This window comes from Pygocentrus nattereri, chromosome 5 (assembly GCF_015220715.1).
Source record: "Pygocentrus nattereri isolate fPygNat1 chromosome 5, fPygNat1.pri, whole genome shotgun sequence".
In the NCBI taxonomy this organism is placed as follows: Eukaryota; Metazoa; Chordata; class Actinopteri; order Characiformes; family Serrasalmidae; genus Pygocentrus; species Pygocentrus nattereri.
In genome coordinates this window covers 40,380,494-40,405,919 of record NC_051215.1, presented here as the reverse complement: position 1 = coordinate 40,405,919, position 25,426 = coordinate 40,380,494, and the positions used below count along the sequence as shown (strand labels likewise).

General features: G+C 40.8%; 1 long non-coding RNA gene across 6 annotated transcripts in view; it reads right to left on the bottom strand.

Annotated features, from left to right (window-relative positions):
* LOC108442490 overlaps positions 1–25,426 on the bottom strand; it is a 303,460-nt gene that overhangs the window by 253,790 nt on the left and 24,244 nt on the right. For all 6 annotated transcript variants that reach the window (XR_005130296.1, XR_005130299.1, XR_005130298.1 and 3 more), the window contains exon 3: positions 16,407–16,500. This is a non-coding gene — a long non-coding RNA (uncharacterized LOC108442490). The remainder of the gene's footprint in view (positions 1–16,406; positions 16,501–25,426) is intronic.

Here is a 25,426-nt window from a genome sequence, read left to right as displayed (position 1 = left end):
TATAATTGAGACATCACACTATTTTATGAATAATGATGCTCTTTATGATATTATGTCAATGGAGGTTGTTGCAGTAAAAACAGAAATAAGCCAGGAGAGCATAAAGGGCAGGATGGCAGTGGAGTCCTCCAGTACTGCAAAGCTCTGCCTCTCTTCCTGTGCTCCTGGGCCAGTTTTAATTGTGGCCAATAAGAAAGGTCATAATTAATACCCCAATACAGGCACTAATAAACAATTCCAAATTGCCACCATAATCAAATGATGCAAACATCTATGAGTTACAAAAGTTCACAGCCACAACTGACAATTTCTTAATTGTATTCAGTCATTCATGGAAATTTTATTAACATGGAGCTGATGTATCCTGCCCTTCCTCTGTCACAACACCAGGGATCTAATTTCATTATTTTCCACAAGATTTGCTTGACTACTGCCACGATTCTAATGCTGCGCCAGTCCAGATGTTTATGCTATTTAAATTAGGAGGCAAGGCCTGTTGGGTAAACATAATTAAAGAAAGTTAAGGATTTTTTTTTCTCCCTTGCCCTCTCTTTGTCTCCCAGCCCCCCGCCCTCGTCTTCCCTCGTCTTCACAAGTTTACTTCATTAGACAACTTTCAATTAACACGAGATGCCACATGGTCCTCCCATAAAGCGCAGGCCTCCACAGATCCGTACCTGGCTCAGGGTGCCGTGAAGGAGCCTTACCCATGTCAGTGCACACCAAACACGGGCGCAGCAGGAGGCGGGTGATGGGGGTGAAGGTTAGACGAAGGCCAAGGTTTCAATAGTACATGAGAGTACATGAGGCATAGTGCACTGTTTACATGTTTGCAGGCAAACAATGACACTGAAAATCGGCCGTGAAAGGTACTGTCAGAGTGTTCAAACTAAATGCAAAATAAAAACAAAGGCATGGTGTACTAGACAACCTCTAAGATTCCCACTGCTGATCTGAAGTTGTATAATTACTTGTTAAGTATGGCCTGTCGAAAACTAGCATAGGAGCCATTATTTAGGTATCTTGACACATGGGGAAGTAATGAATGGACACTGCATTGATGCAGTTCATAAGGAAGTAATTCTCAATCTTCATTCAATCTTTATTCTCAGGAGTGCGCACACACGACACACAGTATTCTGCATTCTGCTGTAGCAGCAGCCCAAGCACAGTAGATGAATTCTAACGCCGATGACTTGTGAACCCATGCCGTGCATGTGTTTAAAAGTATCATCAAGGTCCAGGCCAGTGATGAGAGCATTAATTCTGCTGTTTGGTGAATACTAAACAGCTGTCCAAATGCTGGGCGTATGTGTGTGCGCATAAAAACAGAGAGGGAAATTATATCACTCATGTCAGAGTGCTAATAGGCCCGGCCTCACTCCAAATTTAATTTCGTAAGCCACTGTTCTTTATTTTTTTTCTTTTTAGATCAGCAGCTAACAATCTATTAAAGGCAATATCACAGACAGTGTAATACAAGAGGTCATTACAAGATTATGTAAACTCCAGACTTGCATTACCATTCTGCCTCCATTTACGTGGCCATTATTATGGCAGAAATTAGATTGTGATTAGAAAGCACAGTAGCCCTTGCTCTCCACATGCTGATCTGGGCACCCGGCAGAGGGAAACTGGCCATTTGCGGCAGGGATTTATAGAAGCATGCCATCATTTATTTTTGTTGATGTGATTGCAGCAACGCCTCGCTCGTAAAAAAAAGGGTCATTCTGTTCTCTTTCTCTCACTGTGGCCCAAAGCATTAATTCCACATATTTGATATAAACAGCCACCTAAAAATCTCCTAAATTTTTTATCCTAAAAATCGCAGAGCTCAGGCAATGAAGGAACGGAAAAGTGGCCCGGATAATATTATGCCAGGACCATACGTCCGTTTTATAAGTATGCAGCGCATGAAGCATTCGCTATACTTTAGTGCACATGAGCTGAGTAGCTGTCAAAATTACAACAGGCATCTCAAGTAATTATGTAGATTTATGCAAAACATTAACAAGAAGAATTAAATGCACAAATGAGGTGGCTACACTTGAATTGTTAAGATTATGAATAATTACCATGAATCTTTTTTGCTCTTAATATAACTTGTTTTTGATAAACAAAGCCTTAATTATCAGAATACTTCTGAGAATATCGGTGACCTTCATTAATCTTACAAAACAAGTCTCTGGTGAGCAGCAGTGGAGGAGGCCTGCTCTCTGAGAACACAAACAACAGGAGATGCGTATGCTAACTAGCCACTTCAGAGAGCCGAGCGTGTGGCCAGGTATATCTTACAGCTAAGCCACAGATGCACAATCATGCCAAGCAACGCAGCCTTTCCATCTGGGACTCCCCATTCCAGCTACTCATTAATTACAATCAGATTTTTCATCCCTTCTCCCTTTCTCTTCTCCATATGAGAGATCGCCTTTCTTCACCTAATTCCAGACAATCGTTCAGAATAATTGTTTTGCCACTGAGATGTCCATGCTACGGCCCTCCTGATACATCAGGCTGATAGCCTAATACTGATATCCGATATTAAACTTTATGGATAAATTCCACCAACAGAGTGGCTTGTTTTATGTTGCAGCAAACAGACACCTCTGATGAGAAATGACTTTACTTCTGAGAAATGAATGGTTTTGAATGTGTACTTCAGTCTAGAGAATGTTAAAGCGACAGTCACTACCTGCCCACTTCTAGCACAGCAATACAGGCTATGCTGTTAAAGCACAATCATGATTGAAATGATAAAAACATGCAAAATACATCCAAACATCGATATGACTAAATCTATTAAAAACTTAAAATATGAAAGTAATAAGAGTAAAAAAAGAGCAGAAGTATTATTAATAATGAGAATTCAAAGTAATGAGCGCAAATATAAGAGCTATATAAAAATCCACAATAATTATCTTTTATCATAACGTCAGAATATTTTACATTTACATTTATGGCTCTATCAGACATTCTTATCTACAGCAACTTGCAAAAGAATCATCATGATAGTGCATAAAAAAAAAAAACACTATATCAGAAGCAACCAAATGCCACATGCTGTGACATCACAACCACAACTAACTGGCAGTCTGGCACACCAAGTTCAGTGTTTACGCCTCAAGCTTGCTGATATAAAGACATGCTGGTCTTCTTAGCCAAAGGGAAAAAACAAGTGTGATTTTATAGAATATAATTGCAATTTAAAGTTAGCATTAAAAAACTGCAATTAGATAATTTGCCCAAATCATTCAATGCTATTTTAAAGTGTCTACAAGAACAGGAGTTGATTGAATACTGCGATACGTCAGTACATCTAATTATAATGTTTATATTATTTAAGACTTTAGTTTCTGCTGTTTTATTTGACCCTATATATTTGACAGTTCACAGCTGACAACGAAACATTAGCAGCCTGTAAAGCATGGTTTAACCAAAACTATTGGAATCTGTTTCATTTACAACATATTAATTAAATTGCATGATTTTATTGGCTATCTGAATTTTTAGCTTCTTAATGTCGATCAGGCCCTAGTTCATGTCAGAGCTTTTTGTCTTGAAGTGCTGTTTGATCACTGTACATTGGAATCTGTCTTTGAAGGCCTGGCTAGAACCCTGGTCCTCTCTCCATGCACTGCCCCCTGGTATCAATTGTCACACTGCCCTGTCAATCAACACAAACCCCCACGCTTCTCTTCCTCCTACACAGTCTCACAGTACAGACTGAGGGTCCATCAATCCAACCTCTAGCACTCCACTCATCCCCTGCACATTCCTCCTCTCTCCACCCCTCCATCTGTCCCTCATGTACAGTGCTCCTGCCGGCCAGGCACAGGGAATGGAACAGACTAGCACAGGAACAGGCTCCAGATTTGACTGGAGGTTCCTTGTAAAATTGCAATGTCCATTAAGCTGAGCCTGTTGTTTATACTTCACTTAGCCCATTCTTCTTTCTCTCTCACCATCCCTGGTTCTCTTGGGTGGTTATGCAGCCTTTAATATTTCTGCTCATGTCCCTAAGCCAGCCCCAGAGGAGTAGTAGGGCCGGCTTTTTGGTTATTGTCGTTCTCCCTCTCTTTTCCTCTCACTCCTTGGAATGCAGATGCGCTCAGCCAGGTTGTGATGCCTTCAGTACTTTTGAAGATCAGAATTAAGATGGAGGTCAAGGGGAGGGGGTAGCTTGAGATGCTAATGCTAATGCTAATATCGCACTGTGCAGTAGGTTTGGTGTCCACATTTCATAGCCAAGGAGAAGGCGAGTGGAACAAAGCCCACTCATTCTTTTTGTTATGATAATGCAGCCAGCGCACCCAGTCTACACTCTGGGAAGGGGGGAGAGAGAGAGAGAGAGAGAGAGAGAGAGAGAGAAAGAGAGAGAGAGAGAGAGAGAGAGAGAGAAAGAGAGAAAGAGAGAGAAAGAGCTGTGAGAGGTTGTTTAGCATGCTGAGTTGGGTGACACATACTTCTGCTGCTGTGCTCCCTAACCCTCACATCTACGTATTACACCACTGAGGCGCTGCTGGCTTTCTGTTCAGAGGCATGCACCTCATCGATGACACGCAATAGCTGTAATGTGCTACGATCACAACAAACTAAAGCAGGAGGAAGCAAAGCAAAACACCAATGCGATACCTCCACAAGTGTTGCCGTTACTGCTGGAGCAATATTATCCAGCACTTCCTTTGAGATTACAAATACTAGTGGCAATACAATTACCATTTATTATGAGATAATAATAAGGATTATTGCCTTTGTGTATTGATCTATAAAAACACTATAATTCACCCTGTAAGGCACAGGCAGAAGCAGCCAATAGCCTCAGTTTGGTTTACTGCTCCTCTTCACAACATCAATGCAGGAATATTGGATGACTTTACGTAAAAAGATGGTTGCTGTTAACCTGTTAGGCAGTGCCAGATTTACTGAGTCTATTTCTACATTTTCCCTTTCAAATCGATAGGGGACTGGGGCCTCTTCCACGGCAAAAGCTGCTCATTTTCTCCACATCAATACAACAGCCCCATAGTTCATTCCTTTTCATCCCCGTGCTCAGTATTAGGGAAGTTTTAATAGGACTAGGCTTCGCTTCGGAGCCAATTCCCACAAGGCGCGCCGCTTTAAAGTTATTTTAGGCTGAGGGGTTGGAGTATGGAGGTGTGATCTGTGGGAAGGGCCACCTCACAGACCAAAGCACACCCCAACCCGGGCTAACCCACGCGCCCTGCGGGTCACGCCATGCCAGTTACACAGGCAGAAAACTTGGCACTGTTTCTCCATGTGTGATCCAAGGTGCACACAGGAAAAACTTGCCCAGGGAGATAACAGACTAGTATGTGTGTGTGTGCTTCTTATTCTGGGCTTACTTGAAAACTACACACACGGTGCTATTTTTTTCTCTCCGTTATCTATGTACTGTATGGATGGAGAACATTTCCAGAGTGCTGGCGTGCTCTTATGAGGCTGCATGGTGGTCTATCACCATTTGATGTGAACGCGTTTGTGGATGGGCAATAAAGCAGGGCTCAGGCTGAGCCCATTATTATTCCACTAATGAAGTTGAGATAGTTGTTTAATTTGCTGTGTTTCTGTGTGCGAGTGGGCCCTGCTGTGCTCTGCTTCGGCATGGTGTGCAGAGGAAAGCCTCCATTCTGCCCAAACTCCCTGCTACCCCAGGGCCTCAGTGCCTGACCCTCAGGCTCCCAGGCAAACAGATGTCCCTTCAGCCCAAGCAGGCACGACTGGTCCCCATAAGAGCTCTTTAATTATCCCTCTCTCTCTCTCTCCTTCCTAATAAAACATTAAGCCAGCTAATCGAATCTGATGCAGCTGACTGATACTTCCAACCCAGTCCTCTCTCCACATGAGGACATGTCGAAACGCACAACAAGCACAGGCATACACACTTTCCCGTTGTCCAAATAGCCCTACCACGTCAGTCATCAGATGAATTAGGGGCAACAATCAACAAACACCTCATTTTCAGACATGAGCGGAGACTAGATTAAAACCATCCGTCACTTTAAATATAAACCATCTGGCTCTGCTCGATGGGCTTTTTATGGCCTCTGCCTCTATCAGTCACTACACAAATACTCTAAACCTAAATCTCAGACTTATCAGAGTTCTCTCATAAGAATAAAGTAGTTATTTTACAAGCACAAAGTAGCTTTTCTTTTGTTTTCCTTTTACTGTATTAAAACCTGATTGTGAAAAGGAAAATGTGTAGTTTAACACATATGTTATACATTACGGGTGGAGCAATTTAAATACAGCCTCAAAAAAATAAAAGGGGAAAAAAAAAAGTGTCCAATATGAAAACTGGGCTGATATCTTTATCTTCTGAGGGTGTCTGATTTGCCGACTTTTATGGAACACACAGCTAATAATCAAAACTATGCATTTCCTTGTCCTATCAGAGTAAAGTGGGTAGGGCAGGGGAGGAGCTTATGCTATGCTGCACCCATGCTCAAATGACAGGGCATTTTTTTCCTGAAGCAAATCATAAATCCTAAGGGTTACAGTTTAGGGGTTTATTTTCAGAAAAAAGTTCTATTTTGGACAAAATAGATAAAAGTAAAATGTATAAGAAAACATTTTTAACAAAATCATCGGAAATTGCATTAAATCTTGACCCCAAAAATTGCATCAAACCTGAAAATATGAGTATCGTTAAACCTCTATCACACATGCATGTGCAGTACCGTGGCCACGAGTGCCACTATGACAGGTGCATTCGGTGTTCACTGCTGTTGTAGCATGCTTGGTGCGAGGGTAAAGCAAGCACAGTGGAGCCTGCTAGACTGACCTGCTAAATGTATTCTGCTCTCAATAACCGCTCTGAGTTGAAATTCATGTAAAACGCCAGGAACTCCCGATGCTTTTAAAAGCCACATCTGATAGTAGATAATGACAGAGATTTCAGGGCCATTATGGAAGGCTATCAAATATTCCATTCCTTTTTTTTCCACATTCAGATTTGTAAAACATCCACAGAGAGGCTGCCACTGCTCAGTATCTGCACAACATAGCAGAAGATAAGACAGCCTGCAACCAACTGAGGCTGCAATAAAGAAATAAGAAAATGCTTATCAAAATGAAACACGCAAAATGTATGACTTACCATGACAGAGACTTTGAGTTTTGTGCCAAGCTAAAGGTCAGCATATTAAATACACAAATACCAAAACAACATGTCGTGTCTAGCATGTACAATAAAAAGCAGATAGGAAGAGGAGGAAGTAATGAGGAAATCCTGCAGCAGCAGCTTGGCTGTGAGTGTCTTCTCCAGCCTGTGTGTCCTATACATGCAAACAGCCACAGATATTTAAAATACATATTTTTCCATAGAAATATAAGGTAACATCTAACGTCAGAATATGGTTCAGGATATTTACTTTTATTCAGCCGATTCAGCTGTGCTGCAAGATTGTGTGTGTGTGTGTGTGTGTGTGTGTGTGTGTGTGTGTGTGTGTGTGTGTGTGTAATAGCACTGCAGTCTGAACTACTTGACTCATGCATAAGATGTATTTTTCTTTTGCATTTTGCCATGCAGTTAACAGTGGGCCGAGTGTCTGCTTCTGAACATATTAGTTTTATGTTGATAAAACTAAAAGATAGATGTGAAAAAAGCCTCTCTGACCAATGAACAACAAGGAGGAGAGTAGAGAAAGAAGAGAAAATGAGAGGTTCAACAGACACACATCAAAAACTTTTCCGTAATGGGCAGGCATTCACCCATTGGACCAACATCTTTCAATTTATTAGCATGACAAAGGACACAATCATTTTGGATATGCCTGAATGCAATTTTCATTAACTTTGCAATGATTTATTAACAAAAGTGTCAGGAATGTAATAAGAGCAGCAGGACTTCGCAAAACGCTAAAATAAAAAATAGAAAGAATTAAACCAAAATAAAATAAATAAAGAAATGCAATCTAAATCAAGGAGAAAAGGAAATAAAGAAATAAAGAGGGCACGAGAGAGAGAGAGAGAGAGAGAGAGAGAGAGAAAGAGAGAGAGAGAGAAATGCCTTGCAGCATCAGGTCAATAAGGTTTCCTGATTCCATCACTGACATCATAGTGACTGAACTGTGCAATTAACACAGAAAGCAAAGAACATGCTAATGTCTCACTCCAGTGTAATTACGCTGAGCTGAAAGCGCACACAGACAGAGCAGCCAATGCTCATGTCAACCATACAAGCCATGCCATACACACATGCACACTGACATACACTAGTCTATTTCAACGTATGAGCACATTCCTTTAGAGAGAAATCACGAGACCGTACGGCTGCTGACACTTACTTCCACATATCTCACTTAGAGCTGGGAGATATATCATCTATGTACCAGCATACCAGACTGATGGCACACAACTATACAGATTTCTAGTTTTAGAAGTACTAAATAACAAAAATTTGATTTTACTTAAGCATCAAAATACTTAAAAACAAAATGAATGACAGGCCTTGATTTGCAACATTCATTCCAGAGGTGCCAACCTCAAACAGCAACTCTTTACCCTCATTATTTACAGCTTCCAACCTGTAAAAATTCACTAATACATTTATGGAACATTTCTAATGTTAAAATCACTACCCACACAAGCAGTTTTTATTTCTTTATTGTAATACATTTCTCTGGTATACTAATTACTTCACACAGAATCAGAATTGTATTTCATTGTATTTGACAGTTAAGCAGCTGAAGAGTTCTCACACAGTTAAATACATAAACAAACACAAAGACAGTCAGAGAGAGAGAGCGAGCAGAGTCAGGCTGTGCTGTAATGACCTGACAGGACAAAAAGTCTCTAATGATGTAGTATCGTCCTTCGCAAGGTGAGATCAAGGAGCAAATTTCTACATTTTCATAGGCATCGCACTTCAGATGTGGCAACTGTATTACAGCACAACACTTTTTTTCAATGAATTCTACAAATGAACCACAGTCCACCAAAACATTTTGATGGTCTGCATCAAATGAGGAAATTCAACATCAGAGCCAGCATTTTGTCAGTGCTGTACTTCCTCTATAATCTGCCTGTTTTATTATCTGACTCCTAATAGACACATATTTTCCTATTGCAGAACAAGTTGCTGCTAATAACAGCAGATGGGCAATTATTATTATTGCTTTGTGATACACATAGATGTTAAGCACCTCTATTTTCATGAGAAGTAGAAGTATTTATGGCTTAAATGGTGTCAAATGTGAGAATAACAGAGCGGTTGAATCCCTGTAAAATTTCTGACCATTAAACAAGCACTTACATTATTATTTGGTGAACTTTAGCCATTGCCGTGTGAAACCAACCAAACCAAATAAAAACATATAAATGTTAGAAAAACCTAAACTCTGGGTCGAACTAGGCAAACAAAGTGGGTGTGCAAATGGCCTATATCTATCAATATACAGCATGTGTGCAACAAAAGAACCCCACATAATTCATGCTCAAATCCAATCACCCCCAGTCAGATTTCATTTTAGGCTACAATGCCAAAAAAAAAAAAAAAAATTGAAAGTGATTATTAAGTATTATTATGTCAGAGTTTATGGGGAACCTATATTAGACTAGATTTCCTGTATTTCAGCTTACAGACCTCCAAAACTACTACATAACCATATTTCATACAGGTCATATGAGTTGACATCTTTGTCATAACAATTGTTATACATGTTCTGTAAAGTTCCCTTTAGCATAATTTTAAGAGAATAAAACAGAAGCAAAACAGACCAATTAAAAGAAGCTCAGGTCTGTAAGACATTCTTTGAGTACAGAGTAGTGCTCAGGAACAATGTTTTTAAAGTTTTTAACTTTATTAATAATAACAAGATATGGCAAAAGTATTAAACTTTCAAGATGCACAATATGTATCCTGATATTTCATTTTTCTAGGGGTTAATAAGTTGGAACTGACACTATGCAGAACCATCACCACAGATAAATGAAAAACTTATCAAAGCCTGTAAATGCAAAGTTTTTGTTTAACATTTCACATACTGAGCTGCACAAAATCCAACTGCAGTTTCCGCTTCATTAGTATTGATACCAACAAAATACTTATAAACGTATGGTGTCATGTTAGTCATCACAATAACTATAAAACAGCCTCTTACTGCCCTAATACAAACTCCAATATCGTCTGATACTGTGAAATGATGATAAATTTAGGAAATATTGTGATAACTACTGCATTCCTCTGCTGTTCAATCTTTTTTGTTCAGTCCCTTTTTTCCCTCAAAGCAGCAAAAGCACAACAGCACAGTTCTTCAAGAATATGCAGAAGCCAAACTGAAAGTCATCATCTCTGCATTACTCCCCTCTTCAGTTACTGGAGGTTGTCCCTGCTTAATAAGATTTTCATCATTTAGAACTTATTAAACTTCTCGGCCAAATATTTGCAAAGCCGATTTCTCCACAAGGGCAGAAATTACTGAGGGAACTTGAAGGAGAGCTTGTATTTCAGAGAGGCCAAAAAAATAAAGTAAAAGAAAACAATGCAGCAGATAAAATGAAAAAGCTAGAGGAGCACAGTCCAGATTCGCATATGCACAGCTAATAAACTCACACAGAGAAAGACTGCTGCAATAAGTGAATCTTCAGAAGAACAGAAAACAAGTTGCAGCAAAAATGAGTCTCCTTGTGATGATGCATTACCTCAGACATCAACACACACACGCACAAGCATATGCAAAGGGCCCTCAGCAGTGCACTCTCCACCCCTTACAGCACCTCCATACCATTAAGATTTTATCAATTAATAATTTGGCTTCCATAATAAATAATAAACAGCATAGAAAGTAATCTTCAAAAGATGCACAGCCCCTCCCAGGTGAGGAGGGTTTTTTAGGGAATTATAGAAGCCACTTCATTACTGACTGCTCAGAATTTGATGCGATTAATAATGGAGGGCCTGGCAATGTCAAAGTGGCCACGCCACATGGTACCCGCTCAAGTTCTTCTCTAATCCCAACTCTGCCTATCTGGTCTAGTGATACTCTGCTAACCAATGGCCACACAGACAGTGTTACCAAGATACAGAGACGGTCTTACTGGACATAGCGAGACATTCCATAATGTTAGTAGTGTGTTTGGACAGCGCCCACCGTCGAGTTTAATGACATACTTTCCAGGGATGGTACAGAATGAAAGTGTTCTATCATGATACCAGTGACCAAAATTACCATAGTGTTTTGATGCATCATCACAGTATCTGTAAAACACATTGAAAATGTTTTAAGGTAACAGACATTAAACTAATTTCACTTCAGGTATTATATCAAATCAAACAAATTAAACCGCTCTATTGCTGGTTTTAAATCAGCTGTTTCTAGTTGATATTGCTTCACATATGCATGTAAGTCAGGGAAACTATTAATTGCATTATTTCAATGAAATTAAGTGAGTTTTTCTTACTTTCTACGTGTTTGATCAATGTAATTTTGTCGAGAAAACGGGAAACGAGAAATCATTCCCATTGGCTCCTGCCATCATCTGTATACTCTTGAACTGTTGAAACTGTTTTACTCACCCAGTCTGTTTTGTCTTTCCATCTGGACTACCTTACATTGTGTGTGCATTTTTCTTATACTCCATGGTTAACTGCCCAGCCACACTGGTGTTGGCTGTATGTGCAAGTTACCATGCAACCTACTGCTGAGTGTATTTCTGTGACACTGAATTAGCGCAGTAACAATGAAATAATGTAGATTTAACTTAAAACTTATAACTTTATATTCTTCCTCTACTTTAGAAAAACATAACCACAGTAAGTTGAAAGTTGGAGTTATACATAAAAATTATCAATCCAATTAATTAGAACTCATCTGTGTCTGATCTTGTTGAACAGATATTAATCAACTGAGCATCTTAAAACCTACTTAACACAGCTGCATGGAACTACTTGACATAACAATTTTCAGTTAATCCAACATGTCTCTTTGAGTGCAGTATCTGGCATCACTAGTATCAAATCTCATTCTTATATGTGAGTCTGGCCTATATTTTCAGGTGAGGTAACAAAAGTCTCCTGAAAAAATACAAACATGTGGTCAACTCTGCTAAGACCAGATGTCAGAAATGAAACGTATCCTTCCACATCTTAGGCCAGCAATCGTAATCCATAACTCAGTTTCCAAAAGTTAATTTATGCAAATAATCGCTGCTGAAATGACAGCAACATCCATATGATTAGCTGAACATAAAAGTAATTTATGTTCCAGAGATAAATATTTACCTGCCTTCCCCAAGGACAAATGTCTGGGTGGTTTAGAACAGCTTGGAGGGAGGAGAGAAGGGGGGGGGCATGTACTTCTTATATATAGTCAACTTTTAGAGAAGCTTATTCTGGCAAAGGTACCTGATGAATGAGGTTCCTTTCGCAAGCCCTTTCAGGGAAAGAAAATAAGCTCAACATTGCAATTTACCAAGCTGTATAAATCAGCTCATGACCACAAATAATTCTGCGAGGAGAGAATTTATATGTTTAATTACACCGTGCAGGTGCCAGGCTTGTCTTCCTCATTACTCTAAGATATATGAAACACGCTTAATAACATGTACAACAGCAGGACAAAAGGAAGACAAAGCAATTAGCTGGGTGTTATTTAATAAGCTACTTCCATGCGACGCTCCAGTTTGGCCTAGTATTTCATAACCTACATCTCATTTCACAATGAGAGTCTTCCAGATTACCTTAGAATGGTTGGCTGTGTTAATTGTTATTTACATTCATCATGACGATAGTAATTAAGAGGTGGAGGTGGTTTCTTCCATTAAAGCGCTCACGTTATTTTTCTTAGTGTACAGAAGGCCACAGCAAGGAAGCAGAGATTGTGGCCAAACACTGGAGACCCTTGGAGAGGAGGTGAACTTGTGTGCTGACTACATAGGTCCACATTGCATTTATGAAAGAGTAACTGTTCTACACACACCTGAACATCACATTTAAAAAGATGGCTCTTCAAGGGTTCTTTAGTAAGGCTGTCTAAAAATGGAAACCTCTGTTTATGCCTAAAAGAAAGACAGGTACTGAGAGCAAAAAAAATTCTACTATTAGCATCTCTTAGTAACATGAGGCCACACATTTTCAAATTTAATTCAATCAGAAGCAGGTTACAAACTGGGTATTGCATAATTAGACCCTAGTCACTTATTTGTCATTACCACTTCAGTCATGACAAAAACCTACAAAAAGCAGACAGAAAGTGAGATACTCATTTTTCAAATATGAAACTTAATACAGCACACTTTGGACAATAAACATGAGTTGGCCAAGAGACTACATTTTGGGGTGATGGAAAATTGTGTAAATTGAACACTGGACTGAACTATAACTTTCAGTGACATGGGCACCAACAAGCTGCCTGCTGCCATTCCACCCATGGGCCTGGAAGCAAATCAAAGCGGAGCAGCATGCCAGTATGGGTGGCAGGGGATTCAAACCACAGGGTCAAGGGAGTTCACCAGAACAGAAAACGACCTCCTCAGGAAAAAGAGAGAAATAACAGAGTATAGAGAGATAGTTGTGATGTGAAAGCCACATGTGTGCTGGGACTCTTCTCTCATTCACCACAGTCCAGCTGCCCTCATAACACCCTTTCAGCCTGGGGATATTTAACCATACAGTCCAGCCAGGGCCAGATTCTGTGTGTTTTCTCTCTCTCTCTCTCTCTCTCTCTCTCTCTCTCTCTCTCTCTCTCTCTCTCTCTCACCTGGGGCTGAGTCAAGCCAGGTCCAGCCCCCCCCCAATCTCACATGAGGGCCTGACCTCTCATCACACCGGGCAGTTTCTCCATGGCTGCTTGTGGTAATGCAGGCCCACTCTGCCTCACACACACACATGCTACTGTTGGACTTGGCCCGAGCTGGCCTGGCATGGCTTGATGAACGGGCAGCAAGCGGGCTGCGGGAACAGCTTGGCGAGGCTGGCCGTGTGTCCGCAGGGCCGCTTGGACACGCTGAGCGTTTTTAACAGGATGACATGGGCTACCTGGCCTGCTCAATCTGTTAGAGTCAGTCTCAACGGACCCGTCTGGGCATTGGGCCGGACACAAGCCATTTACTAAAATACCATATTTACTCTAATAATACCATAGCAATTATGGCTTTGCTACCCCACAGGTGGCCAGAGCTGTGAAAAACCAAAGGTCCAGTCAGACAGAAAAACACATGAACACATAAAGAAGTCTACACACAGTGTCTATACTTCTCTGCTGTTTATACAGGTCTACTATTTTAGCTATTTCAGTGGCAAAGCAAACTGGGCATGAAAGCTGTTACAAGCACATATTGCCCCCTTTCTGAAGAGGGAAGAACGGCTAATTCTGCCGTTTAATTAATTCTTCTTTTTAAGTAACACAAACTGTTTTCACATCACTTTTAAAAGAAAAGAAACGGATCCAGTCAAGTCAAAATTTCATAGATTTTTGTTATGTATTACCGTATTGTGTAAGTAAAAGAATGCACAGGAAAATAATTCAACTCTTAACTCCATGCAACTCTGAATTCCACCAATTTCTCTAAATTTCTGTATAATTCAATCACCAAGAGGTTTAACTGCAACTCCTGAAAAACAACACTACACCATAATCCCCTTACACCAAACCTTACACTTGGCACAATGCAGTCAGACAATTACCGTTCTCCTGGCAACCAGCAAACCCAGATCAGTCCATCAGATTGCCAGATGGAGATGCGTGATTTGTCACTCCAGTCTCCACTGCTCTAGAGTCCAGTGTCAGCGCTTTACACCACTGCAATGGATGCTTTGCATTGTGCTTGGTAATGTAAAGCTTGGATACAGCTGCTCGGCCATGGAAACTCATTCCATGAAGTTCTCTACACTGTTCTTGAGCTAATCTGAAGGCCACATGACGTTTGGAGGTCTGTAGTGACTGACTCTGCAGAAGGTTGGCAACCTCTGTGCACCATGCGCCTCAGTATCCGCTGACCCAACTCTGTCATTTTACATTGCTGTTGTTACCAATCACTTCCACTTTGTTATAATACCACTGACAGTTGACTGTGGAATATTTAGTAGCAAGGAAATTTCATGAGTGGACTTGTTGCACACATGGTATCCTATCACAGTACCACTCTGGAATTCACTGAGCTCCTGAGAGCGACCTATTCTTTTCACAAATGTTTGTAGAAGCAGTCTGCAGGCCTAGGTGCTTGGTTTAATACACCTGTGGCCATGGAAGTGATTGGAACATGTGAATTCAATTATTTGGATAGGTGAGTGAATACTTTTGGAAATATAGTGTATATGTATGGCTAGTTTATCATTCCAATATATACATACACATACACACACACACACACACACATTATACATATAATGTCAACGGTAGTAAAATACTGGTAAAAAACTGAAAAAAACTTCTTTGGTGACTATTTTGCTTTACAACACCCTTTACAACAGAGGTACAACAGCATGTATCTCTCTGTCAAGAAAATATTTTTTAAAAATACATTTTGGAAAATGATATTAAATAAGTACCATGAAACAATGTGTCAGGCATCAGGTAACATATTCCTAAATGGTTTTTTTTCTTTATGAAAAATCTGTGCAATAACATTCTATGAGGGAGCTTTTAAATTCTCCAGACTTCTGGTTCCTATAACCACCACTGTGAATAATTCTGACTCTGTAAGTTTCTCCAGAACTGAGCATTTCTCATCAAACCAATCTAAATGAATTTGTACATCTTAATGATGTAACTGTGAAGAAATTTGAAAAACGGATGGAATTCCGCTCTAATGTCACTCTGATTGAACAAATGTTTCCTGTAAGTTGATGGAGCTGAGCTGAAGCAGTACTGCAGAGATGCACCTCTAGTAGTTGCATCACATGATAAGGGTACAGCAGCAGCTTGGTTTTAACTTAAAATACATTTGTAATGAGGGATTAAGAAACTAGCCACTGTCATCTACTAATCCAGATATAGCCAAAACCAAGACTTTAACTGAAGTTGACACAGACACACTACGGCCTTAAATGTGGAAAAGAAAACTAACATAATATTGAAACCAAAATTATATTAATAACCATTATTGCACTACACTTTGGTAACTAGCTGGATAAAATTTCATGGACAAGGAGAGAGAAACAGAGCATACCACTGAAGAACATTTATGCTTTCTTGGGCATTGGTGTGACCGCTCTCCTTCCACCAGTAACCATGCTGTCCTCCCTTCACCCAACCAGCTGTACCTTGAATGCCACTTTTCCATCAGAGTAATTAGTTTCTATGTGGCAAAGCCTGCTTCGCAGAGGCCAAATCAAATTTGCTCAATTTGGACTAGGAAGAGAAAGAGCTCTAATAGGAGCTAACAGGCAGTAGATGTCAGCAGGCAGGATGGATGGGGCGGGATGGGCTTGGCACAGCTCCTACCTGTCTGAGTCCTGCTGGATCCCGTCCAACCAGTTAACTCTCCATCAGCCGGCTACGCAGCGCCGTCCCAGTGACCGGCTGGCCACTGCTGCTGCTATGGACACACAAAAGAGAAAGAAAACAAGGTGAGCTGGGTAAGTACAGCTGTTCAACTGGTATTCTCTTAAAAATAAGTGCCAAAAAGGGTTCACTGGAATGACACTACAGAAGATTCACATCTGGTTCCCTAAGGAACCTTTCAACAGATGGTTCTTTAAAGAAGCATGTTTGTAAGTGTGAAGAACCCTTTAAAAGCCTAAAGGACTTACACAAAATATAAAGCTTTTACACCAATTAAAAGTTTTCCTAGAACCATATGTCCATGACAACCTTTATTTTTTAAGTATTTGTTTTAACTCTACTCTTTCTGAAAGGGGATTGAAGCTTTGAGGGTATTCAAGCCCACCGATAAGCAATACTGGCCGAAGAGAACAGGGCTATGCGAGCAGAAGCAAATTATATTTTAAGCAGCTTTCTTTTTGTTTCTTGTTTTGTTGCATTCTGGAAGGAATTTGATTCCTCTCCCCCGCAACATGGCAGGAGAGGCTCCTGTCGCACCTGTTTTCTGGCAGGGAGAGAAGGCTTGGGCAGGGCTGCACTGGGCGAGGGTTATTTTATAATGAGCGGAGGCAACACTCACAGGCACTGTCAGATGTACTGTATCCCACCAGTGAGATCAGCCCAGAGAGAGCGAGAGAAGGGGAAGAGGAGAGAGGAGGGAAAAGCAAGGAGGAGAGTGATGAGAGACAGAGGGAAGAGAGAGGAAAGCAGCGGATGAGGAAAGACAGGAGGGAAGGATGACAGTGCCAGGAGCCAGCTGCTGCACAGCACACACTCTCACAGAGTGGTGCATGATGGGACATGAGCTGACACAGGCCATGAGGTCACTGTGAGATGGCGGAGTTGGATTGATTTAATAGTAGCCTTCTCTGCACTACCTTGCTCCACAAAGTTAAAAACAAGCATGCAAAACAAAGTTGCGGGGGAGAAACTCCCACATTACTAAATACGGACAAATAAAAATGACAGACAGAACAGAGGTAGCGCCAATTGGATGGCGTCTGATGCATGTATAGCCCCTCGGTTATGAGCAATTATGAGGACAGGTGTATGAATAAGAGACTCTGAGCCTTGTTTAAAAATATCAAGTTGCGATGTTGAGAACAACGATGCTTAACGTATACCTGCAATAGTTTGGTGAAAATTTTAATTTACATAATTTTCCCCTGACAGCAAACAGTTGGTCAGCCAAGGCATGTTTAGTGTTCAAAGTGCTTTTTTAGTTTTACACTGCAGACACAAGGGTATTGTGGCTAAGCAGTGATGGAAGTTTATACCATACTGATTAGCATTAAGCAAACTGTATAGCTGAACTAGGTGTGGCTGATATAGTGAAAAATATAATATCACGATATTTAAAGACATTTTCACAGTACATGTCACAATATTCTGACACACACAGAATGCACTAGTGATGCCACATTTAAAAACACACCAAACTTTGGGTTCAATTATTTTTATTTAATGTTTCACAAACTGCACTGTACTAAATCATACTGAATAATTTTGCTCTCTTTATAATGCAACATGCAGCTGTTCTTTAAAAAACTGATGATATCCACGATATGCTCAGAAAACAATTGTTTATCATGACAACATCTGTCATTATGATAAAATATTGCCCAGCTCTAGCCTAAACCATTACACTCTTATATAAACTCAAATAGCCTTGTTTGTGTGCTTTTTGACACAAGATGACAGCCCATAAAAACTGACAAACATCACAAAGCTAAAAAAGAGTAACAGATGCCTTCCTGAAGTCTGTAATTTCTGGAATTTTGTTCAGTTCAAGACTTTGAGATTACTTAAATGTCATGTGGTTTGAGGCAAGTATGTAGTGAGTTGGGCAAACAGTTTGCAAGATGCTAATTGGTGGGATTTACGTGTTTATTATTTAATAGATATATTAGCTTCATATCTCCAGTGTAAAACCAAAGAAGCACATCATTTTCTCCCTTTTGTCTTGGTTGATCAACTACTTTTTGAGTAAGGAGCAATGTAAGTAAATGTTTTTAATATGTTCTTTCTTCGTTAATATTTGAGCTGTTCAAGAGGATAGAAATAGTGATTTGCACAAGCATATTGGGCACAACGTCAACTTCATCTGGCAGGCAAACGGATTTGTCATTAAATAACATTGTGTTTTACAGCCTTTAATCTATTCTCCAACATCAAATTTTAAAGGGCCTATCATGAGAAACTGCATTTTCCTCGCTTCTTTTTTAAAGAAGTATATAAACATTGCTAAGTTTTCTAAACTTACTATACACTCTCTAGTCTATGTATACAAATTTGTTCAAATTTGAATTCATTATTTTTTGGTGTTACAACAATAATAAAAAAATACATTTTTGAGAAAATTGTGCAAGCATTTGGTGCAGGCATCATATCTCATGTGTGCACATGCTGGAAGACCACTGGTATAGAGGCATGGCATGTGTATGTGAATCTGCATGAATGCATGTGTGCTGTCTTGCAAGGTTTCACTCTTTGGGTTATAGGGCATATAATGGGCCACTCTGGGTCTCCACCCCTAATCTGGCTCTACATCTAGCTCCCCATGCTTGAGTCTCAGAATCATGCAGCCTATCTCCTGCCTCCTGCACAGGGCCCACCACTCTGCCGACCCACTTACACACATCTGGGTCAGCTTCTGATCCTGCTTCAATTCTGCACCACACACACACACGAGCGCGCACACAGCCTATTATACAGTTCTGTTGTAAATAACGAGTGCTATACTGCTCTTCAGTCACTGAAGAAGTTTGCCTGCCTGAGCGTTTATTTTCTGCATGTTGTTTTTTTATAGCTCCTCTGAGGTCTTTTGTCCAAAAGGGCTTTAAATGGTATCAAAGAAGAGATTAGAAGAACATCATAGGAAAGTGCAAAAAAACAAAAGATGTTGGGCTGTGGAGTCCGTTCAGATCTATAATGCTAGAGCTCTAGACTTCAGCTCAGCCCTCAGCACTCCGACGAGGCTTAGCAGGGCACAGGGGAAATGATTAAAAAACCTTCAGTGTTTTAGCCGCTTCCAAAAATAAGTTACCTTTGATGTGTGTTTGTGTTAAAGGCAAAAGCCCGGCATTCTGTTTTTTCCTGGGTGGGACAGGAGTTAACAGGTAAATGACACTGCTGTCCTATGCTCCTCTGCCCGGGGCCCCTGTATGTTCAATTTTCTACACAATGACCCCTCACAGAGAGAGACAGAAGGAGAGAAAGAGAGAGAGACATAAGGAGAGAGAGTTAGCGTGCAAGGTAGGGAGAAAAGAAGTGAAAGAGAGAGAGCGAGATTGTGTATGCGTGTTCATGAAGCCCAGTTAGAGCCCATTTCTGCGAGGGCCCCTGGCTAGAGTGTTCAAACAGCCGTGATATTGAAATAAAAAGTGTGCAGAAGCATCGGGGTTTGGAGCGATCCATAGCAAGGTATTGATCAAGGTTAGCGCTCTGCAAAAGAGCGCATCATCCTGACCGTGCCGCTGGCTGGATGGCATTACACACACACACACACACACACACACACACACACGCCCCAAAAGTAGGTGTCTGCTCTGAAAAAAAAGGGATTCCACATCTGAGCTAACAAGGAAATCTCCTGGGCTCTGCAGGGCTCCGAGGAAGAGAGAGTGCAGCGTTTTGTAGCGTTTTTCAAAAACTAACTCCGCTCAAACAGCAAAAGAATACAAGTGAACAACTCAGCACATACACAACACCATCCCTGAACCAGTATTCTCAAACCAAGTGCAAATTACAAACACCTTCCGGCACATAGGAGAATTCTTATTTTCTCGCTCAAAAGCTGCTGCTTTATGCAGGCATGCTAGCTGTGATAACCATTCCATTAAAACATCTCAGCGGCAAAACCTGCACTGCTAAAGAAGTGAAGTAAGAAGCGAACTCTTAAGTCAGTGTGATGTTTAAAAGGAGACAGGGAGGATTTACACACACTTTCACAGACGATGTGGGACTACTCAAGTTTTCATGCGCTGCGCTTTAAAAAGCACAACCTGCCAAACATGTCTGCTGTTCCACTCAGCATGGGCAGGCCTCGGTGCTTGTAGCAGTCGTATGAGGAAACCACACCTGCCCCTATAGGGATCGCTCTCTGATGAAAGGGCTAAGAAAAGCTCCTTTTTTATTTATTTTTTTAGGCAAAAAGCCAACTTGAAATAATGACATCGATGGAATTTATATAACCTCATTAAAAAGCGTTTCTTTGTTTTGATGTGGTTTCTGCACATGACAACAATGAATTGAAGTTAGCCCACTGTATTACACATGTGGCTGTCTGAACCTGCTCATGGCACCAAGAGCAGCAAATTCCAGGACCTGAGCATATTTATTGTCTGTCAATAAAACTGGCTGATATTAGGATTTACAGTTTCTTCTGCATTAAGGGAAATCTCACCAGTAAAGCACTGAAGCTGTCTTTGGCCCGGTTCACACCTGGCATTAACATGCATCACCGGTTGACAGCAGGTGTCAATGTGTCTCCAGATCCAATCACTTACACCACCTTTGAAGGTGGTCAGAGATTCATATGACCACATAACATCTGTAGTGTGAACATGCCCCTGACGGAATCAAATGACCAAGTGATTCAACTGTCAATCATCACTTACCAGAGAGAAAAGTTATGCTGCACAAACACAAACTGAAAACAAATGCAAGTGATTACAGTAAACATGTATAGCATCATTCCTCTAGTCACTAAAACTGATCATAAGTGGTCACTGGAGACACTTTCGAGATCCATGGAAATTCCAGGTGTAAACCACTCAATGTCCACTTGTGTTTAAATCACTGAAAACGGATGTTAATATAAGGTATGAAGAGGGCCTTGAAATGCTACAGGAGAAAACCACATTCAACAACATCCAAATAATGTTTTGAACAATGTTCACATTATTAAACTGTTAAAAGATTGTTATGGTTTTACTTTATTTACAAAGCCCTGAGCTTTATTTACACAACTTTGATTATCTCTAACACAATTACATTTACAGTGATGGCATTCGGCAGACACTCTTTGCCAGCACGGATTACAATTTTTACAGAGGTAAGCGAAGACAGTGTTAGGAGTCTTGCCCAAGGTCACTTACTGATATAGTGAAGGGTGTTTGCTCGGGAGGGCAGCGTAGCAGGCAAAGGTGTGTCTTACTGCACTATACCAACTGCAAACACATCGTTAAGAAGTGCGACGACAGAGCAGATCAAATTACCTCATACATGCAGTACCAGAGAGACATATTATTATATCATTAAGGCTATTGTTAGCATTAGGTTGTGGGTTGAGGTTAAGGCTATGATTATGACCAGGGCAAGGTTTAGGACCAATATTAAGATTAGTTTGTTGTGATATTAAAGTTAGGATTAGAATAAGGATCAGGGGTGAGGTCAGTGAAAATGAAGGTGTATTTAATAGATAATTTGTTATATGTAAGTTAAATTTATGTCTGCATCTCCAAATCATCTTTAATGATCTATCAACAAAAGTGTTATAGGGATGTACAACGATGTCTGAATCATATCAATATGAGCAGATAACTGATTTTAAAAAGATATCTGCATCAGACATACATTTAGATTTGACCAATATTATAGGTGATGCTGGGCCCCTGTTATAAGTGATTTATAAGTGGCTTGTTTTACATTATTATTTTAAAACTCTGTGCATTTATGCTGTTGAGTTTTTGATGATTGACAACTATTTAATATGACAATTATATCTGTCAGTATTGCACTATTTAACTATACATACTAGGGTATGTTGCATTTTCAACCACGTGGGCCAATTCAGATGATAACTGTTTGCACCTTAAAATCAGTATCGGTGACACATATCCACATTGCCAGCCAACAGCACAAGCAATGGGCAGAGCCAGCCTGAGAGAATGATCAAATGTGGCAAAAGCCATCTGAAGGTTGTCCCCTCCATTCAAAACCTCAGCCACTGTGCTACGTTAGACACAGGCAAACGTCGACGACAAGGAGAAGTGATTCTATATTGTTTCTCTCTCTCTCTCTGTGGCTTCTCATCTCCTTGTCAGGGAGCAGTCTGGTCACTCTAAATGGATGGAGAAATTCCCTGCTTACTCATGCATACCACTGGCAAATTGTCCCCCTCAGATCCCGGCCCTGGCGTGTGATTTGCGCGAGACAGCGTGACACGAAGAGTCTCTGCCTCATTGGAAAAGGGCACCACAGAAATAGACAAACTAGTCCGAGAGGTGCATTTGAAGAAAATTATATCTTTCGGAGCTAGGCAGCACGCCGAAGCAGGGGGAGAAGAACGCTGGGAGAGGAGTGAGACGCCTTTTAGTGCCGACCTTGGCAGGGGAGTGGGCGGCCGGCAGCATTTGGAAAGGTCTCGCTGAGGCTGTCGTGCATGTTATTGTCATCATACTACGAATTAGGAGGTGAGAGCCGGAAAAAAAAATGGCTGGAGAGAAAAAGACGGAACAAAATATCAAACAACCTTCACCGTGGAGGCAAATAACTCTGTTGAGAGACTTGATAAGAGGCTTCAGAGAGAGCTCCAAAGCCTGCATGTGTCGCTGTAGCAGCCACAGAGAAGAGCTTTGTGACTTGCAGGTTTGAAACTGGATATCATTCCCAAATACAGAAGAATACAGTATATGAGGTGCTGAATACCTACCAGCTCAGTCTCTCCATCTCTCTCCCTCTCTCATCCCAGCGTAGCAAGTGGAGAAGCTGCATGATAAAGCAGTAATGGGACGCCCACCCACAGCCTCTCATTTAGGCTAGGTGAGTGACTGTGTGCAGAACAATCATCTTTAATATTAATAATGGCTTCATGCGCCCCCTATGGACCGTGTGATTTCCTTCCCCTGCGCGCTCACCCATGCCGGGGCGCCTCGCAACGAGCGCGGATTATTAATGCTTTTACCAACTTTGCCTTCAAGATCATCTGTAATAACAGAGAACATCCGTTAGCACTGAATTAGATCAATTAGACGGCACTCTTAAAAGAGGTTATGGAGCAATTCATAAATGGAGCTATGAGGGAAGGGGAGAGGGAGGAAGAAGAAGAAGAAGAAGAAAAAAAAAACACTCAGCCATGTTATAGCCCATGAATAACAATGAGAAGGTATTAGACAGCATAATAGCATGGGATCATGCAGAGACCTGTTGAGAGCTCCAGCTACAATAGTGCAAAGATAAACTTCTGTCTTGTTAACGATGAGAGCAATGTGACCCACAGGTACACACACTACACGCGCGCGCACACACACACATATACACACACACACAGTTTAGATGTGCTCACACAAGAGGCTTTGCATAGATAGTCTCTTGCAAAATCTCCTTTTTATCTCTCTCTATCTCTCTCACCCTATCTATCCATCTATCTCTCCCTTTCTTTCACAAGATACCAAGCACACTAAAGCCTTCATAAGCTAGTCTGATTTAAGGCAAGATGCAAGCCATTAAAACAGAATAAAAGAGAAATGCGGAATAAAAGAAAAGTCAAGGGGAGGAACTTGCGCTAATTCAGAACACTAGGTGAGGAAAGTTAGCTCCCTTTTTTTAAGGAGGACACTGTAGCTTTCCAGCCATAAAGACCAGGCAGGGAGGTCTGTTAAAGGAAACCCACATTAAACATCCTTACTTAGAGAGGAATTCTGGCATATGGTGGCTAAGCTCTTTTTCCCCTCTTCTCTCCTCTCCTCCTGATCTTTAATCTCTGGGCCAATGTCTGCTATACAGATTATGGCAGCAGCTACTGACAAGTCCACTAAATCTTAGCTCACTGTCAAATCTAGCAATAGAAATTGTTGAGAAATATTCAGGAAAGGCAAAATATTTTAGCAATGGGTACTTGCTGAGAAGAAAACCTCAACAAACCGCTTGGCCTGATGGCCACTGGCTTTTTTCATGATGACCGACCAGGACCGACCTGGAATGTGCAGCCAAGCCGCTGTATGGCTACAGTGTAGAGGCCTGAAGTTTATTTAATGCATGCATATGACTGAAAGAAACCACCTGAAAATGTTCCTATCCAGAACAGTTAGATGGGGGATGTGAACATGAATGCTGTGTGATCCCAGCAGATGACAGGCTAATAGCAGCGCTGATTTTACAGTAGCGCAGAGATACTACAGTTTTTCCGCTAAGGGCTTACACTAACCCCCGCTGAAACCTTCCACTCACACTGAGAGACGGGCCATTTTACAGCCATTTCGCACGGTAGAGCTGTTGAGTGTGAAACGGAAACTTTCTTGGTTATCAGCGAACCAAGCCTATGCACAGATCCTCTACTTGCAACTGCTGCATATAAACACATTGAGTCTTGACATTGAATTGTGAGTTCATTTTAGTTCAGTGACTCTCAACTAATCAGCTAATTAGCAAGACTTGCGTGAGTTGAAATAAAATTGATAAACTGTGCATGACAGGGGTACTACAAGACCAGGGGTCAGCTGCACCAGCTATCCTTGAAAACCAGACAAGTTATATAAAATATAAGTGTTTGCTAAGCTAAGGTTTAGGCTACAGAATTAAATCATTTTTACACTGAGTTTAGTAGCTACTAAATATTTACACTTTTGCAGTGTTTTGACTAATTTGTTAGAAATGATTTGCTGTGTTCCAGCAAAAGTGTTTAGCAAAACCTACACTATGCATGTTTTTTGCCCAATTGACAGAAGTAGGATTATCAGTCAAACAAGACAAAGACGAGACAAACAAGTAAAAAATGTGTAGGTGTGCTGCTGCAATTCAACCGGTTAGTCCTGAAATAACAATTTAAAAGTCAGGGGTTGGATTTCACTGGAGATGTTTAGACCACATTATATATGTTAATGTATTAACGTGACATGCACAGACTCAAACAAAAGTCTGACTCCATGTTTTTGTCTTGCAAAATCAATACTACACTGATGCAGACATGACAACAACAG